This window comes from Vulpes vulpes, chromosome 14 (genome assembly GCF_048418805.1).
Source record: "Vulpes vulpes isolate BD-2025 chromosome 14, VulVul3, whole genome shotgun sequence".
Lineage (NCBI taxonomy): Eukaryota > Metazoa > Chordata > Mammalia > Carnivora > Canidae > Vulpes > Vulpes vulpes.
Window position 1 is genome coordinate 24,362,251 of NC_132793.1, and position 18,459 is coordinate 24,380,709.

Consider the following 18,459-nt stretch of genomic DNA (forward strand, 5'->3'; position numbering starts at 1 on the left):
TATGTGTTGCTTGTGTCTCTTGTGTCCGAGTTGCTTTTTCTTTCAGTTCAGATATCTGTGCTGACTTTCTGCCTGTTGTGGGCTGTGCTTGCTCTCTGTGGTGTTAATGAGAACTGAGCAGGCCAGCTCTGAAGGAGCATGACTGCAGCAGGGTTCAGGAGCAGGGCAAGAGTATTAGAAAATTTGTACTGAGTCAATAGTCCTAAGCCAGTCCCCTGAAGCACAGTGGCTGTGGTGGTCTGGGGTGCAGTGTGTGGTGGTGGCTGGGGTACACACACCATGTGCGCAGGGTGCACACACATTAAAATTTGCACTTAGCCCAGGGCTGAGGCCAGTAGGCTTGGAGTGGGCAAGTCCTCAGGAGAACACATGGGTGGGGCACATCGCTAGCAGGTCAGGTAGCAAGTGTCTGTGCAGTGTAGCCTCCTGCAAGTGGCTCTGTGTTCATGCTGGGGGTAGGGGAGGAAAATGGCATCTGACAACTCCTTTGGTCCCAGAGAAGTCCCCCAACACAGTCTGAAATCAGTATAAACAGATTTCTTCCCATATGCTCTAGGCATTGTGTAAATGATCACTTCTATGTTGTTTCTCTATAGACTGCTATCTCTTTAAGGTGGGGTCGCAGCAACCACTTACCCTCCTGGCTTGCCCAATGCTGAGCCAGCTGACTTCTAAAGCTCCAGGTTCCAAGTCCCACTGGTTATACAAACTCACATAATTCAGCCCCTTTAGTTTTCAAAGCCTTATGTTACAGGAATTCATCTTTTCTGTGTGGGCTCCCTGGTGCAAGGGATTGTTTCTTTCCCCTTTCCATGCCACAGCTCCTTCCCTCCTGAGGGGAGCTCCTGACTACCATTTCTGTCCTTCTTAACCTCTTGGGCGCAGTTTCTTCTCTACATTTAGTTGTGGAGTTTGTTCTACCAGTCTTCAGATTGCTCTCCAGTTTATTTACACAGATGTTAGTAATATCTAGTTGTAAATGTGGGTGGAGGTGAACTTAAGGTCCTCCTACTCTGCTATCTTCCCAAGCTCCTTCTATGAACATAACTTTATTTTATTTTAACTTTAAAAAAAAAGATTTTATTTATTCATGAGAGAAAGAGAGAGAGAAAGAGAAAGAGAGAGAGAGAGAGAGACAGACAGAAGCGGAGGCATAGGCAGAAGGAGAAGCAGACTCCCTGCAGGGAACTCGATGTGAGACTCAATCCTAGGACCCCAGGATCACAACCTGAGCCAAAGGCAGACATTCAACCACTGAGCCACTCAGGTACCCTTTATTTTAACTTTTTTTAAAAAAAATTATTTATTTATTTGGGGGAGAGAGAGAGAGAGAGAGAGAGAGAGAGAGTACACAAGCAGCAGGGAAGGGCAAATGGAGAAGCAGACTCCACGCAGAGCAGGGAGTCTGACACAGGGCTTAATCCCAGGACCTTGAGATCATGACCTGAGCCGAAGGCAGCTACCCAACTGGCCGAGCCACCTAGGCATCCCCCCATGAACATTATTTTAAATATACATTTGAGCTCCTATGAAAGTAAAAGTCCAGGGACTCTTCCTCCCCAGCCCCCAAGTCCTGGAACCAAAAAAAAAAAAAAAAAAAAAAAAGGAACTAAAACTATGGGATGAACATGAACTGATCCTATAGATGTAAAGTAGAGGAGATTGCTTACCTTGTTAATCAAGGATCTGTTCATGTGTTTTAAAAGACACATGAACAGAAAATGAAGCAGGATGCTCAGGAAAAACTGGGACCTTTAGTCAAGGAATGAACCAGAGTTCTTTCACATTAACAGAGAAATAACAAGAAAGTATATCTGTTTTAGCCTTGCTCTGCATGAAAAAAAGTCTCCCTCAAGAATTTGTAACAACAGACCCACCCTCACTTAGGTTTGAGATCACATTTACCCTAACTGCATGTCTTTAGGACCTTAAAGCCAAATATTAAGGTAAAAAACAGGTCCAATATTGAGCATTTAACAAGAGCAAATACTAAGCCTCTCCAGAGAGGACAATCTCAACTTAGATCACACAGATAAAGAAAGGCCTGCCAAAAATGAGCTCTTAAAAATTACAAAATGTACAGTGAAATATCCCACAATAAGCAAGATTCAGTCCAATGAGCTCATCAACAGAAACTATTAGGAAAGTGAAAAGGCAAGCCACAGACTAGGAAAAAAACATTTCCAAAACACATACCTGTTAAAGGACTTGTATCCAGAATATGCAGCAAAATAAAAAATGGGAGATCAGGGCTTGCTTTGGCAGTACATATGCTAAAATTGAAATGATACAGAGAAGATTAACATGGCCCCTGCACAAGGATGACATGCAAATTCATGAAGTGCTCCATATATTTTTTAAGACTTTTAATGAAATGAACAAACAGCAAATGAACAAAAAATAATGATCATATGAAACATTCTATTTTGAGGGTAATTCAGTTTTATGGATGCTGAAATATTAGGTGAAATACAATTAAATCTTAAAAAAGATTTTTAAAACCATAAACCAATGGGAGACCAGCCCTGAAAATTCTCTGAGCAGACAAAACCAGTTTAATCATACCACAGAGCTTAATTTAGCTTATTTTACAAGATTAACTTGACCTGGGTTATTTCTTGCTTATGCCTTCAAAAATCATAAGCAAAACTTAAACTATTTCTCAAGATTGAGATAAGGTAACCACTAATCAATTTTCTGTCATTAAAAAAATCTAATATTATAACCAGCCACTGTGAAGAATAAACAGTCACTGCTTTCTCACTATATAAGCTACTTTATACACCCCTGAGCTTCATTCCATGCTTTGGTTTCAGTGCTCCCGGTTTGCAAACTGTGTTTCTGGTATATGCACAATAAACTTTTATTATTTACTATACTTCAATAATTCACTGGTTTTACTTCTGTTATTTCTGAACTTTTCATAATATAAAGCATTTCTACTAATCTACTTAAAAAAGAGAAACAAAAACTCAATTGAAAAACAGCACAAAAAAAAAGAAAGAAAAACAGCACAAAGTCTGAAAATGTCATAGAAGATATCCAAATGGCCAACAAATATATGAAAAGGTACTTATTAACAACATTACTGATGTAGGTAATGTAAATAAGAACCAAAATGAGATATCACTACATGTTTGCCAGATTGGCTACAATTAAATTGACAATACCAATCACTGATGAATATATAGAATCACTGGAATGCTCGTACATTGTGAATGGGAGTGCAAAATTATGCAACCATTTTAGAAAACTGATTGGAATTTCTAATGAAATTAAACATTTTTCAAAATTGGTATAGTAAACAAAAACCTCAGATGTAGGAAGCATAATGGATACTGAGCATATTAATAAACCTAAGTCCATACCTAGACACATTAAAGTGAAATTATCAAAACTAAGGGAAGATATTAACACGACTAGAGAAGATCTGGAAACAATGATCTACCCAGTAGTAATAAGAATCCCTAATGCCCAGGGGTGCTTGGGTGGCTCAGTCAGTTGGTTGTCTGCCTTCAGCTCAGGTCATGATCTCAGCATCCTGGGATCAAGCCCCATGTCGGGCTCTCCACTCAGCAGGGAGTCTGCTTCCTCCTCTCTGTGTGCGTGCTCTAATAAATAAATAAAATAAATCCTAAAAAAAAAAAAAAAGAATCCCTAATGCCCAGATTGTAATCTTAAAATACCATTTCCCAATAAAATAAACTATGATATCTTAGAGAAATAGTTGATTATAGATCTGGTTCTAGAAAAGTACAAGGTGAATCTAGAACATTTTGTTATACCATCTGGCAAGAAAGGCATCAAAGACTACTGGTTGGGGCATCTGGGTGGTTCAGTGGTTGTGCCTTGGGCGTGATCCTGGGGTTCTGGGATTGAGTGTTGTATCAGGCTCCCTACAGGGGCCTGCTTCTCCCTCTGCCTGTATCTCTGCCTCTCTCCCTGTGTCTCTCATGAATAAATAAATAAATAAAATCTTAAAACAAAACAAAATCAACAACAAAAACCCGAAGACTACTGGTCATGCCAAAAGGACTCAAGAAACAACTTAAAGAAGCTCTCTATGAGCAAAAATGGGACACATAGAATATCACCATAAGTAATACATACAATGCAATACGCTTGATTAAAAATGCTTAAATCATTGAGCTCATAATGATATTTTTTAAAAAGCTGGCAGAGCGCCTGGGTGGCTCAGTTGGTTAAGCATCTGCCTTCAGCTCAGGTCATGATCCCAGGGTCCGGCATTGAGCCCTGCATTGCGCTCCCTGCTCAGTAGGGAGCCTGCTTCTCCCTCTCCCACTCTCCTGCTTGCACTCTCTCTCTCTCTTTGTGTCAGATAAATAAATAAAATCTTAAAAAAAAACTAGTAATATTTGGAGTATGATTAGGGAACCAATTGATTATCCTGAATACTGGCAAATAAAGGAAACGAATCAAGTGTTTTTCCTGCCTGTCTTTTATGAACTATACCACTGGGGAAGTAAATTTATTTTTGAAAGCATCTTTTTACAAAAGTATTTCAGAAAATAAATAAAAAAGGAAGGATTAGAAAATCACGTTTCTAGTCCTCAATGAATTAATGACTCTAGGGAAAAAGCATCAATGTCTGCTATCACAAAAAAAGGGGACAATCAGGCAACCACATAATGAGTAGTGTTGTCAAAGGTATCAAACCTGAGTCTGATCAAGCCTCTGCATCCAGCTGCTAATTTTTAGCAATACAGAGGATAAAGTCGATGTTGAACTGCACCCTGAATATGCAAGTAGTAAGATCCAAATTGTGGGAATTCTAGAAGTCAAATAGACCAGGTTCTTCAACAGATAAACTCTAAGAAAAAGAGAAGGGTGGAGGAAAAAGCTATAAATTAAAAGAGATTTAAAACACAGATCAAAGAATAAAAACATTGTTAGTTCCTTAGAAGCCTTCCTTGTGGGCAGCCCCAGTGGCGCAGCAGTTTGATGCCACCTGCAGCCCCAGGTGTGATCCTGGGGATCTGGGATCGAGTCCCATGTCGGGCTTCCTGCAGGGAGCCTGCTTCTCCCTCTGCCTGTGTCTCTGCCTCTCTCTCTCTCTGAATAAATAAATAAATAAATAAATCTTAAGGGAAAAAAAGAAAAAAAAAAAGAAGCCTTCCCAATCATAGGCACCTGACCTCTCAAAAATAACTACTCTCCTGATTTTATAGTAGTCACTTCCTTGAATTTTTATAGGCTTATTACTGTGTGTGATACTACAGTTTAGTCTTGCCCTTTAAAAAATTAATATATATTTTTTCCTTGACCTGGGTACTAATTAAAAATGAGTTCACTTTATAATAATTCATTAAGCTATATATTTAAGGGGGGGAAGTTTCTGCCTCTGTGTTTTATCTTATTATAAAAACCACTAAAAATAAATATAAAACAACCAGAGATGGTTGTACAACATAGTAAATATACTAAAATCACTGAAGGGCAGCCTTGGTGGCGCAGCTGTTTAGTGCCGCCTGCAGCCCGGGGTTTGATCCTGGGGACCCTGGATCGAGTCCCACGTCGGGCTCCCTGCGTGGAGCCTGCTTCTTCCTCTGCCTGTGCCTCTGCCCCTCTCTCTCTCTGTGTCTCTATGAATAAATAAATAAAATCCTTAAAAAAATAAATAAAACCACTGAAATATAAGTACTAAAATAGAAATTTTTATGTTATGTGAATTATATCTCAAAAAAGTTTTTATAAAGGAATAAAAATTAGATAATTTTCTTTAAAAAAAGGAACCAGAGAGAAGAACATCAATCAGCTGATAATGGAATAATATCTTCAAAGGACTGAATTAAAAGAACTGTCAATTTTAAAAGCTAAATTATCATACAAAAATGAAGGTAAAGTAGATATTTTTAGATAAAAAAAATGAAGAGAGTTTACTACTATCAGACATTTGTTGAGGAACTTTCAAAAGATAAACTTTATGCAAAAGGGAAATCGACCTAGGAGTAAATGCAAGAGGAAATGGTAAGCAGAAGTAGATGGCACTGAGCCCATGGGTAGCTCAGTGGTTGAGCATCTGCCTTCAGCTCAGGTCATGATCCCGGAGTTTTGGGATCAAGTTCCACATCAGGTTCCCCTCAGGGAGCCTGCTTCTCTCTCTGGCTATGTCTCTGCCTCTCTGTGTGTCTCTCATGAATAAATAAATAATATCTTTAAAAAAAAAGTAGATTCCATATTTAATTTATATAGAAAGTAGAGTAAAAGGAGGAACAAAAACTCTTGGTCATACTATTTAAACCTGAACAATGATACAAATACTATAAGCCATAGAGGAAGAGATTGACAGATTTGGATACAGAAAAAAATTCTGGGTGGAAAAATGTACCTTAACAGCATTAAAAAATTTTTTGTTTAAAGTAGGCTCCATGCCCAACGTGCATGGAGCTCAATGGAGGGCTTGAACTCACAACCCTGAGACCAAGACCTGAATAAGATAAAAAGTTGGATGTTTAACCAACTGAGCCACACAGGCACCCTTAAAAAAATTTTAAACTATGGAAAATACCTGCAACATGTATATAGGTAAATGGTTACTGCAATGATCTATAAGAAATTCCCTAAATCACTAAGAAAATAAATTGAATCAGGATGCCTGAGTGGCTCATTTGGTTAAGCATTGCCTTCGGCTTAGGTCATGATCCCAGGGTCTTGGGATCAAGTCCTGCATCGGACTCCTTGCTCAGCTGGGCAGCCTGCCCCTCCCTCTGCCTGCCCCTCTCTCTGACAAATAAATAAATATTTTTTTTAAAAAAAGAGGGGGGCTGGGTGGCTCAGTTGGTTAAGTGCGTGCCTTCCGTTAGGTCATGATCTCAGGGTCCTGGGATTGTGCCCCGAGTTGGGATCCCTGCTCAGCGGGGAGCCTGCTTCTCCCCCTCTCTCTGCTGTTCCCCCTGCTTGTACTCTCTATTGCTCTAAGTAAATAAATAAGATCTTTAAAAAAAGAAAGAAAAAGAAATTGAACTTTAAAATTGAAAAACAAGCAAAGGACATGTACAGAAAATTTATAAAGAAATACAAATGGGGTGGATAGCTCAGTCAGTAGAGCAAGTAACCCTTGGTCTTGGGGTGTGAGTTCAAGCCCCACATTGGATATAAAGATTACATAAGAATAAAATCTTTAAAAATTTTTTAATAAAAAAAAAGAAATAACAAATGACAAGTAAATTTGTCAAAAATCCCCCACAAACAGATGCTCAACTTCATTGACAAATAAACTTAATAGAATAGGACGTCAGTTTTTACCTATTATGATGGCAAAATTTTAAATAATTAGTGATACCCAGTGTTGCTGGATTTTTGGGGAAAGATGATAGGAATATAAGCTGATTCAAGTGTTAATGGGAAGGTAAGCTGATTCAACCTTTGTAGAAGGCAATTTGGCAATCAATAACTTATCAAATTTTAAATGTCATATATTTTGACCCATCAATTCTACTTCTTTATTTCAATGAAGTAATCAGATAAGTCCATAATAATACATGAATCTGGATGTTCACTACATTGTTATTCATAATTCTAAAAAAACCCAGAAACTTAGATGTCCATTAAAATATGACTGGCTACAGGGTGTGATCCTGGGGTCCTGGGATTGAGTCCCACATCAGGCTCCCTGCATGGAGCCTGCTTCTCCGCCTCTGCCTATGTCTCTGCCTCTCTTTCTCTGTGTCTCTCATGAATAAATAAATAAAATCTTTAAAAAATATATGACTGGCTAAGAGTCAGGGTTTTTTTGGTTTGTTCATTTGTTTTTAGATCCCACATATAAGTGAAATCACTTATTTCACTTAGCATAATGTCCTCTAGGCCCACCCATATCGTCACAAATGGCAAGATGTCATTCATTTTATGACCAACTAATATTCCATTGTGTGTGTGTATATATATATATATATATATATATATATACACACACACACACACACACAACATATCTTCTTTATTCATTCATCTATTGATGGACATTTGGGCTGCTTCCATATCTTGGCTATTGTAAGCAATGCTGCAATAAACATAGGGGTGCATATATCTTTTTGAATTAGTATTTTTGGCTTATTTGGATAAATACCCAGTAGCAGAATTGCTGGATCATGTGACATTTCTATTTTTAATTTTTTGAGGACCCTATATACTCTTTTCCACAGTGATTGCACCAATTTACATTTCCACCAACAGTGCAAGAGGATTCCCTTTTCTCCACATCTTTGTCAATATTTGTTATTTATTTTTTAAAATATATTAGCCACTTTGAGTTAAGGTTATATTTCATGGTGGTTGTGATTTGTACTTTCCTGATGATAAGTGGTGTTGAGCATCTTTTCATCTGTCTGTTGGCTATTGGTATGTCTTTTTTGGAAAAATGTTTACCCAGGTCCTCTATTTTTTTTTCCTCTGTCCATTTTAAATCAAATTATTTGTTTGTTTGGTGTTGAGAACAAACTGGTGGTTGCCAGAGGAGAGGTAGGTGGGATTATGGGCGAAATAGGTGAAGAGGATTAAGAGGTATAAATTTCTAGTTATAAAATAAGTAAGTCATAGAGATGAAAAGCATAGCATGGGAAATATAATCAAGAACATTGTAATAACACTGTATGGTGACTACACTTATGGTGAGCACTGAGTAATGTACAGGACTGTTGAATCAATATGTTGTATATCTGAAACTAATATACCATTGTATGCTAATTATACTTCAATTTAAAAAAATCTCAGAATTGAATTGAAGGTTGTAGTGAACTCTAAGTTAAAATGAGAACAAGTGAAATGAAGCATAAAATATGATTACAAATTATCCTTGCAAACTAAATTTTTATTTTTAATTAAATGTTTTCTGTTGAGTTAAAAAGAAAAGGATTGATTAAACTACAATATACCTACACAATGACATAGAGAGTGGCCACAGAGTCTAGAAACACAGATTTATAAAAAAATCAGACACTTACCCCCTTGGTTACTTCTACTTTAACAACAGAGAGGACAGGCTAATTTGGTGAAACCAATGACACAATTAACTGAGGCAACATGCTTCAGATGCATATGTAGGGATTGATGGAAATACTGCATTTATGAACCATGTTCATTGCAGTTTATACAGCTCACTGAACTGTGTACCTTGCTAATGAAAGACAACACACTGAATGAATCCTGTTATGATACTGTAATGTATCAAAAAATCAATTGTTAATGTGCATTTGCCTATTTTCCAGAATTTAAAAAAATATTTATTTATTCATGAGAGACATACACACACACAGAGAGAGAGAGAGGCAGGGAGATAGGCAGAGGGAGAAGCAGACTCCTCACAGGGAACCTGATGTCGGACTCGATCCCGGATCCCAGGATCATGCCCTGAGCTGAAAGCAGGCACTCAACCTCTGAGCCACCCAGGCATCCCTATTTTTCCAGAATTTATAGCCCTTCTTTATTATGCAGTTTTAATAATAAGAAGAAAGATCTGTTAGTACTGACATAGAAAAACTACAATTTATTAATGGAAAAAATTATACAGTAGAATGCATATTATGATGCCAATTTTATAAAAACAATGAGGAAGAAGATGTAGAGTAAGCAGTGCCTAACACCAAATTGACATTAGACAATATGGCAGAAGGGTTCTGATTATTCATGACTGCTTTCAACTTCTTTTATGACGTGGGCCCTTCTATGATATGGGAACTGAAATCAAAGCAAAGGAGGAAGAATTGGTACCATATAGAAACATTTTCCAGAGAAATGGAAAAGCAAAAAAGTCAAGATAGAAATTACAATGTAGTTCCATAAAGTTGCACCAAGTGTGCCTGCCTCTCCTGCCTCCCCTTCCATCTCCTCTACCACTTCCACCTCTGCCACTCCTGACACAGCAAAACCAATTCTTCCTCTCCTTCCTCCTCTTTAGCCTATTCAACATGAAGACAATGAGGATGAATACCTTTATGATGGTCTACTTCTACTTAATAAATAGTAAATAATCATCCTGCTGTGCAGTTAATAAACTCATCCGGTATGTATGTGTGTATCTTTGTGTGAACATATAACTGCAGATAAGAACTGTGAGATGTTTTTGTGTCATCATCATTATTGACTAAGTAGTCATCATGTAGGTTATCATGTGCAAGATTTGTATGGAAGTAGATAGCCTATCCTTACACAGGCATGAAGTAAGTGATATTTAATATAAAATTAATAATATTTGTTTTCTTATCATAACTTTGCTTTCAAAAAATTGTATTACTGAACAGTATGCCTCTCTTGCTCACAACTGCGTGTCAGCCTGTCATGGTAAGTGACAGCCTAACTTACAGCCTAAAACTTTGTTTTAACAAAATTAAACAATATTTCTAAAAAAAAAAAGAAAGAAAGAAAAGAAAAAAAACAACAATTTTTCTAATACTTTATTGTGAATATGACTGTAATACTGCATGCCATACAAAATTTTTAAAATTTATGGGGAGCCTGAGTGGCTCAATTGGCTAAGCATCCAGCTCAGGTCATGATCAGGTAATGATTTCAGGTTGAGAGATCGAGCCCTGCCTCAGGTTCCGCACTGAGCATGGAGCCTGCCTAAGATTATCTCTCTCCCTCTCCCCGCCCCCCCTAAAAAAAAGAAAAAAAATTATAACAATTTATTCATTAGTATATAGACTAGGTTACCATGAAGCAATCATATTGTTGCTTCTTTATTATCAATGCATGAATTGTTATACCTGTAAATAAATATGAATTTTTCACATTATCTTTTCATTTTGATGTCTAGTGTTACTAATACATATAACATCTACAGTGTTTTATATAAGACAAAATTGATGTAGGTACTGACAGATGACATCTTATAAACAGACAACATAAGCTACAGAATAAAAAAATACAGTATAGAGGCACCTAGGTGGCTCAGTTGGTTAAGCACCTGACTTTTGATTTTGGCTCAGTCATGATTTCAGGGTTATGAGTTCTATCCCGGTGTTAGGCTCCATGCCCAGCATGGAGCCTGCTTAAGATTCTCGATCTTCCCCTGCTCCACTCCTCTCCCTCTCTGAAAAAAAAATACAGTATAGTACTATAAATGTATTTTTCTTATGATCTTCTTAGTAACATTTTCTTTTCTGAGCTTACTTTATTATAAAACTACAGTCTGTAACACATATACAAAATATGTGTTAATCAACTGTTTATATTATTGTTAAAGCTTCCAGTAAACAGTAGGTTATTAGTAGTTAAGTATTTGAAGTCATATACACATTTCTGACTGCATACGTAATCAGCACCCCAACACCCTGCCATGTTAAAAGGTTAACTGTGGTTGGTACTTTTGAAGTTCATACAGTTCAATAGAGAGACTGAATAATCCCTAATCAATACACCAGAGCATGTTTAGTCTTAGAGGGACTTAGCATGAAGCAGTTCTTTTTGAACATCATTCATTGTAATTAACTTTCCAGAGTAAGCAGAAGAAATAGGAGTACCAGAAACAGTAATGTAGCCAGTAAGTCATAAAAAGGGGACTTAAACATAGATCTTGGGATGCCTGGGTGGCTCAGCGGCTGAGCATCTGCCTTCGGCTCAGGGCCTGATCCTGGAGTCCTGGGATCAAGTCCCGCATCAGGCTCCCTGTGGAGAGCCTGCTTCTCCCTCTGCCTGTGTCTCTCTCTCTCTCTTTCAATGTCTCTCATGAATAAATAAATAAAAATCTTTAAAAAAAACAAAACATAGATCTCCTAATTCCACATATAACACTTATGTATCATGACATTAATCTTGGGGATAACATCTTTTTGAGATTCCAGATGATCTATGATAGTCATTGAACTCATAATTTTAAAAAATCAACCAGGAACACTGATAAGAACTCAGAAGATAGCAATGCTCTAGCATTCCATCTTATTTCTCTCATTTTGGGAAGAGTAGCATCTGTGACACCCCAAACTAAATCTGATACCTCAAAGAAAATGGCCTAAATAGTTAGGGTTTTATTCTTCTCAAATATCTTTTTGTTTTCTAATTTCCTCTAGGATTTCTTGATAAAGAAAATTTATAATGCATTTTATGTAACAGGTCTGAATAGACCCTAAATCTTTTCTCCTTTCTCTCTGATATTTTAAATGATTACCAAGGTAATAGAAATTGTGTAGCTTAAAAAAAAAACATGTGTAACTACAAGACTCAGAACAAAACAAAGAAGGTTTTTTTGTTTTTGTTTTTGTTTTTAAGATTTTATTTATTTTAGGAATGCCTGGGTGGCTCAGTGGTTGAGCACCTGCCTTTGGTCCAGGGTGTGATCCTGGAGTCCCGGGATCGAGTCCCACATCGGGGTCCCTGCATGCAGCCTGCTTCTCTCTCTGCCTATGTCTCTGCCTCTCTCTCTCTGTATCTCTCATGAATAAATAAATAAAATCTTTTAAAAAATTATTTATTTATTTATTTGAGAGAGAGAGAGAGAGAGAGCGAGCACATGCACAAGTGGTAGGGAGGGGCAGAGAGAGGAGAAGCAGACTCCCTGCTGACCAGGGAACCCAATGCAGGGTTGGATCCCAGGACCCTGAGATCATGACCTGAGCTGAAGACAGATGCTTAGCCGGCTAAGCCACTGAGACACCGTTATCACCAAGATTTTTTTATCTTCTTTTCAACTCTTGTGTTAAGAAATTTCATGATGATGTGCCATAGTAGCTTTGGTTTTGGGTTTTTCCCTACATTATGCTGGTACTTAGCAAGTTCTGTCAATCTGGCAACTCATGTCCTTCAGTTATCAGAGATCTTCTTGTAATTTCTTTGATAATTTTCTTCCCTGCACTTCTCTGTTTCTAGAGCTCCTATTAGCCTCATGACCCTATGAATTCATCTTTCAATTATCTTTTCTCTCTTATTTTCCATTTCTGTCTGTTCTCTTTTCCAGGAGACTCCTCAATTTTATATATTAATACTACTTTGAATTGTTTATTTTTGCTATAATAACTTAATTTCCCAGTCTATTACTCTGCTTGCTCTTTTTTGGAATATCCTGCTTTTGCTTTCTGGACACACTATCTTATAATTATCTCTCAGAGGATGCTTATTATTTTTAAAAATATATTCTTCTGCTCTCTACATTGTCTCTGCTATCTTCTGAGTTTCTGTTTTTTCTCTTCCATTTCTATTTGATGCTGTCTTTCTTGGTGAAGGTTTATCTCAACTATCTGAATGGTGATCCTTTGCTGTCCCTTCATATTTAAGAGTCACTACAAAGATATTTGGAAGCTCACTGTTAATAGGAAAAGTTTGTCAGTTGGTGGGCATTATTGTAGGATGATAAAGTGAGGACCTATTTGTTATGTTGGGAAATCCTCAAGTATCAGTATCTATAGATCTTCATTCTGGATTTATTCATTTTAAGTTTCTCTCAAAATTAAATCTCTACCCTCCTGCCTAGAGAATATAAGCTTTGCTGTCAGTATTCCTGTAGTGAAATAGATTTAGCAATAGGGTTTAGCAAGGCTCATCATTCAACAGATAGACATTCATCTGATCTGTTTTCAGATTATAGCTTCCCCAGCTATAATCATTAGCAGTGCCTCAGTCTGGAGCTTCTCTAGTTCATTTTTTTTCACAGAATAAACCCCAGGGTTTTGCCAAAGAAATGGAGGGGTAGTGCTTAACTGAGCAGGATGAGGAAAGGACCCGGTAATTTAACTTCTTATATAAACCTTCAATCTCTCTTTTCTGCCCCTCACATATCTCTGCTGCTGTGATATTTGCTCCTTCCAATTCCTGACAATCTAGTGCTCTGCAATATGAGCCTGCTTACCTATCATTAGTAAATATCTCTCAAGCATTTGGAATCTAGTTTTTTTTTTTTTTCAACGATTTTATTTATTTATTCAGGAGACACACACACAGAGAAGCAGGCTCCATGCAGGGAGCCCGATACAGAACTTGATCCCAGAGATCCGGGATCAATGCCCTAAGCCAAAGGCAGACACTCAACTGCCAAGCCACCCAGGCGTCCCTGGAATCTAGTTTTCTTAGCTCAAATTTCCATCTTCCAAAAAACTGTTAATATTGCTTATCTGCTATCTTTATTATTCTTGTGGACTTTATCTTTGTGGGTTGACAACTTTAAAAATGTTAATTTACTGTAGTTTTAGTGATTTGGGAATAGGGATGAATTTTATCTGTCCATGTGTAATGAGAATTGTCAAGCTGTCAAGATGCTCACTCTTTTGCTTCCATAAAAAATGTCAGAACCAGAAAATTCAGATATAAAATTCTGTGCTCATGAGACTGATGTGGAAAAAGCATATGTCTGAGAATTGTAGTACCTACTTTCAAGTGCTGTTATAGTCATTAATTGGTTGATTTATGTTAGGAAGTTAAATTTTCTGTTTCATTATCTGTAAAGTAGTGACAATTATCCCTACACAGCCAACCATACTTGTGATGACCAAGTAAGATAATTGACATAAATGTACAAATAAACAATAAACAAGTATCATTTATTGTTAACTATATTACTAATATCTATACTCAAACATATTTTGAGAGGCAGTGTAACAGAGTAGAAAGACTATGAGTTTCAGTCATACAGATCTGTTTATCATTCATTGTATGATTTTGCATAAATGACTTAACCTCTCTGAGCTTCATTTTCCCTGTTTATAAAATAAATACTATATTATTAACCAAACAAGGCATTTGTGAAGATTAAATGAGATCTTCCATGTAACAAAACTGCTCCAGAGACTGGATGGATGCTTAGTAGCTACTTGACAGATGTTACCCTTCTATCTCCCTAATTTGTGACCAGCTTTCTTATGCTCACATGAAAATCCTGAGCTTGTATTTCCCCAATAAATGCTAAACAACATTGGTAATTAGCATCTTAGGTCTTCAATAGTCCTCATAAAGGCTGTTTATTTGTTGTGTTCCTGGAACTAAATTATAAGGTGAGCAGCCCAAATTGTAAGAGTTCAGTATACACATCCTTTCAAGTGATACAAAGTTATTGCTGAGGCATCTTTAGGAATATTTTGTTACAAAATAGGATGCAAAAACTTGTGATGAATATTAAAAGAGATCAGGGACACTGGAATACTGGAAAAACTACTGTTGAAAAAATTATCTTTAGAGTCAGTGGTTTTGTTTTATTTTTTCTGTTTGGTCCTCACACAAACCCAGAAGCCAAGCAGGCTTTATTTTCCTGTTTAAAGATGAAGAAATCAAGGCACAAGTTAAAAAGCCACTTGCACGAGATTCACTGGTCATTGGGTAACAACTAAGAATAATCTTGGTCTTTTGACTTCCTGCTCAGTGCTCTATTTCTTTTTAATAACATAAATTTTGCAGTGTTAGCCTTTTTTAAAAAAAAAGATTTGATTGATTGATTGGTTTGATAGAAAGAGAGCATGTGCACAAGCATGGGGAATGGCATACAGAACAGAAAAGCAGGCTCTCCTCCAAGCAGGGAGCCAGATACAGGGTCGATCCCAGGACTCTGGGATCATGACTTAAGCTGAAGTAGATACATAACCAACTGAGCCACCCAGGTGCCTCAATGTTAACCATTTTTAAGTGTACAGTTAAGTACATTCACATTGTTGTGCAACCAGTCTCCAGAACTCTTTTCCTCTTGCAAAACTGAAACTCTACTCCCATTAAACAACTCCCTATCCTTCTTCCCCCAGCCCCAGGCAACCATCATTCTACTTTCTGTTTCTATGAGAGTGACTATTCTAGGTACTCATATAAATGGAAGCATATAGTATGTCTTTTTGTGACTGGCTTATTTAGCATAATGCCCTCAAGGTTCATCCATGTTGCAAAATGTGTCAGAACTGCCTTCCTTTTTAAAACACATTTTGTTTTTCCATCCATCGACCAACAGACTCTCGGGGTTGCTTCCACTCTTGACTATTGTGAATAATGCTGTTATAAACATGGGTGTTTAAAATCTCTTTGAAATTCTCCTTTCAACTCTTTCGGGTATACACCCAGAAATGGAATTGTTAGATGATATGATGATATGGTCATTTTAATTTTTTGAGGGACATCATACTGTTTTGAAGAACAGCTATGTATAGCAGCTGCACCATTTTACATTAGTGCACAAAGGTTCCAATTTCTCCACATCCTCACTAACACTTGTCCTTTTCTGTTTTTTGTTTTGCTTTGTTTTTATAATAGCTATCCTAATGGGTGTGAGATGGTCTCACTCTGTAATTATCTTCAGAGTTTTGCAGTCTTCTGAGATGACAAGACACTAGTGACACTGGATAACATCACCAACAACTTACAGCATTAAAATCCTACCAGATTTAAGAAACTACTATAGGATGCAACAGTACACAAAGTCCCTGCTCTCAAGGATTTTACAATCTATCTGGAAAGAAAGGATATATGCACTTAAAAATAAATAAAAATGCAAGATAGAATAGTCTAAATAATATAGACTCAGTTGGAAGAGCACGCAACTCTTGATCTCAAGATAGTGAGTTTGAGACCCACACTTGGTTAGAAATTGCTTAAAAAATAAAATTAAACTCTTTAAATAATATATGCTACATAAAATTACAGCAGAGCATGATTAGAAAAGGCTTTAAAGAGCAAGTGGCAACTCAGACATTTTTTTAAAAGATTTTATTTATTTATTCATGAGAGACAGAGAGAGAGGCAGAGACACAGGCAGAGAGAGAAGCAGGCTCCATGCAGGGAGCCCAATGTGGGACTTGATCCCGGGTCTCCAGGATCATGCCCTGGGCTGCACGCAGATGCTCAACTGCTGAGCCACCCAGGCGTCCCTCTTAAACATTTTTTTAAAGATTTTATTTATTTATTCACGAGAGAGAGAGAGAGCATGGCAGAGACACAGGCAGAGACACAGGCAGAGGGAGAAGCAGGCCCCATGCAGGGATGGTCTCCAGGATCAGGCCCTGGGCTGAAGGTGGAGCTAAACCCCTGAGCCACCCGGGCTGCCCCCCTCATAAACATTTTTATTTTTATTTATTTTTATTTTTTTCTCATAAACATTTTTAAAGGGAAGGTTTAAGTTATCCAAGAGAAGAGAGGAGGAAATTAACTTTTAAAAATCATTTATTAATTCATACATTCTTTCAATAAATATTTATTGTGCTTCCTATCTATAAGTGCTAGACACTGTGCCACATATTGGGGTTACAAAATCTCTCAAGAGCAAGAAAGTAAGATATGCAATGAGTAATGAAAATTCAAGGTGCTGAGTGTATACATAGTGTACTGAGTCAGTCCTTTCTAAGAGCCAGCTGATATGTCAAGAAGCCTGATAATCTCCTTTATGGTGACTCACAAAGAGAGTGTGTAAAGCATATTTTTTTTCCAGACTATGCTCATACCCAAGTGTTTCAAATAGAATACAGTTGAGAAGTTCCCATTTTCCCTTTGGAAGGAGATTATGTTTAAGAAACTAAAGCTCTTGCAAGCTAGTTATTAGCACTCATACTTACCACTCCATATGGGTCCTTTCATTCACAAACATGTCCGAAGCATTGAGGAAGCAAGGAAAGATGAATAGACATAGATCCTGCCCTCCAGGATTTCAAAGATAGCTACAATATATAAGGACTGTAGTAATGAGAGAAGATAAGTAGAAAATAAGAAATTGCTTTTACCCTCTAGAGAAGTCATGAGCTTCTTTCATCTTTTTGAAAAGATTTATTTATTTATTTTAGAGAGAGAAAGACAGAGAGAGAACAGGGGAGACAAGGGAGCCAGGGGAGCCAGAGAAGCTGGGGAAGCTGGGGGAGCTAGGGGAGGGGCAGAGGGAGAGAAACAGACTCCCTGCTGAGTGGGGAGCGTGACTATAGGCGTGATCTCAAGACCCTGAGATCACAACTGGAGCTGAAATCAAGAGCTGGACACTCAACAAACCATATATTAGGACACCCCAATAAGCTGCTTTTTTTTTTTTTCAGATTTTATTTATTTATTCATGAAAGACACAAAGAGAGAGGCAGAGACATAGGCGGAGGTAGAGGCAGGCTCCCTCTGGGGAGCCTGATGCAGTACTCAATCCCAGGCCCTAGGATCGGGACCTGAGCCAAAGGCGGATGCTCAACCACTGAGTCACCCAGGTGCCCTAAGCTTCTTTTTAAAAGTAACATCTAGGGGTACCTGAGTGGCTCAGTTGACTGGATGTCTGCCTTCAGCTCCAGTCGTGGTCCCAGGGTAATGGGATCTAGCCCCACATCAGGCTCCTACTCAGCAAGTGGGGGGGTCAGCTTCTCCCTCTCCCTCTGCCCTGCTCCTGGACTCTTGCTCTCTCTCTCTCTCTCTCTATCTGTCTTGCTCTTTCTCTCAAGTAAATAAATAAAATCTTAAAAAAAAAAAAAAAGTAACATCTAAGCTAAATCTTAAAGGATGGCAGGAGCTCACTGGGAAGAGGAATGGACATTCCAGCCAGAGGAGCAGCATCTTCAGGAGATAATAAGTAATTTA

The 18,459-nt window shown here is 37.7% G+C and overlaps 1 protein-coding gene and 1 non-coding gene across 2 annotated transcripts in view; one reads left to right on the forward strand and one right to left on the reverse strand.

Moving 5' to 3' along the window:
• Nucleotides 1-18,459, reverse strand: part of ASIP (agouti signaling protein) — a 104,257-nt gene that overhangs the window by 77,936 nt on the left and 7,862 nt on the right. The window contains exon 4 of the transcript XR_003236718.2: nucleotides 2,197-2,273. The gene's annotated coding sequence lies outside the window, so the exon portion shown is untranslated. The remainder of the gene's footprint in view (nucleotides 1-2,196; nucleotides 2,274-18,459) is intronic.
• Nucleotides 2,254-2,356, forward strand: LOC112928274 (U6 spliceosomal RNA). The gene has a single exon (XR_003236721.1). It is a non-coding gene; the product is annotated as a U6 spliceosomal RNA (small nuclear RNA).